The sequence below is a fragment of the Oryzias melastigma genome, linkage group LG12 (assembly GCF_002922805.2).
Source record: "Oryzias melastigma strain HK-1 linkage group LG12, ASM292280v2, whole genome shotgun sequence".
NCBI lineage: Eukaryota > Metazoa > Chordata > Actinopteri > Beloniformes > Adrianichthyidae > Oryzias > Oryzias melastigma.
Genome location: NC_050523.1, coordinates 23,711,721 through 23,713,412, shown reverse-complemented (window position 1 = coordinate 23,713,412; position 1,692 = coordinate 23,711,721).

The following is a 1,692-nucleotide window of genomic DNA, read 5'->3' as shown; positions in this document are numbered from 1 at the left end:
AAGAAGTTTGACAGCTGGTTAACTAACTAGATTTGTCCTTTCATGGTCGAGTACTACTAACTAAAGCAGGATGTCTAGAGCGTCATATATTTTCTCGCCACTAGATGTCACTAAAACTCGGTGTTCTGATCTGGATCAAATTCTGTTTAGTTTTCTGTGGAAAAACGAAACCCATAAAGTTCAGAAAAACGTCCTGTCAAACTTTTCAGCTGATGGAGGATTAGAGGTTTTAACTTTTACTGTTTTCAATCGGGTTTTGAAAATTAAGTGGATCTCTTGAGAATCCCAACAGTTTGTGGAATATTTTCCCAAACTATTTATTTGGTAATTTAGGAGGTCTAATTTTTTTTTTACTGAAATGTCCGTTTTCTGTCGGAAACTCCTGTTAGATTGGACAATTTTCCCCAACCAGCTCTGTTATGCTGGACTCTTATGTTCAAACACAACTTTTCTCGTCACAATTGCATTTTGTGGAACAATTGTTCCACAAAAACAAAAGTTTATTTCTACAAAACTGGTGTGTCAATAAAATGATTACAGTAAATCAATTATTTGATGATAGAGGAAATCCGCACATGTGAAAGTTCTTTACGCAAATACAATGTTGTTATACCTCAGAAAGAATTGGATTTGGTTATTGGCTTGATTCCACATAATATATATTTAATAGCACAACATGTAAAATATGAAGACTTCAAAATTGATTTCAGTTCAGGGAATTGATCTGATTGATAAGAAGTGCACAAACAAGTTTATTAGAGTCCAGTTAGATTATTATTCAAACCCTGAATGCAACCATAGGTGGCCATATTCAGATAGAAATAAATGGAACGCAATCTTTTTATTACCATATAAATTATATTGATCATTCTGTTTTGTTTGTTTGTCTTTGAAATGTTCTTGAGTGTTGTACTAAATATTGTACTGACATTGTGTTTGAATTTAAAAAAAACATATTAGGTGTGTTTATTTTATGGTTGAGAATCTTCGTTTCTGGAAACTTTTAAACTTTTGACCGTCCTCGACCGGAAGTAGTCAGACTTGTGATCACGTTCCAGCTTTAGGGAAGTCGTTCGGGGCCCAAATAAAAAAGGGTCGGGGCGGTTTGTCCGAACCTACCCGAACCTTGACGCGGGTCGGGTCCCCAAATCCTGCTGATCATCCGGTTCCGGGATCGTTCCGTGCACCGGAAACGTTGATATTTCTCAATTTTGGAGCCCCTTTTGGGGAGAAGTCCAGAAAAACAGACAAACTACGAACTGTATGTCCAAAATAAATGTATATCCTGATAGTAACGGGCGCATTTCTCGCTAGAAATATTGGCAAAAGAGAGATTAGTCCACAAAATATTTTATTCTGAGTGATTTTAGACCAAAAAGAGTTAATATCACACCGTGTTTTTGCTAGCAACAGGCAGAAACTCAAAAGTCACGTGATTAGTCACGTGATCCGGCGCACCCCCGTAGAAATGATTGAGAGAATAGGTGTTTGAGATCCCCAGCGCCTCGCCTGCATCGTCGGCGAGACTAAGCTGCTGCTGGAGGGGGCGGAGAAAGGCGCCTGAGATGAAGGTGAACGACGAGACTCACCTTAGGATGGTTAATTATTTTAAATAAACCTGACCGCGCTTCTCACGTGCATCTGATCAGACTGTAACCTGGCAGCTCATGTGAAGAGACAGCGCGCGAGGGG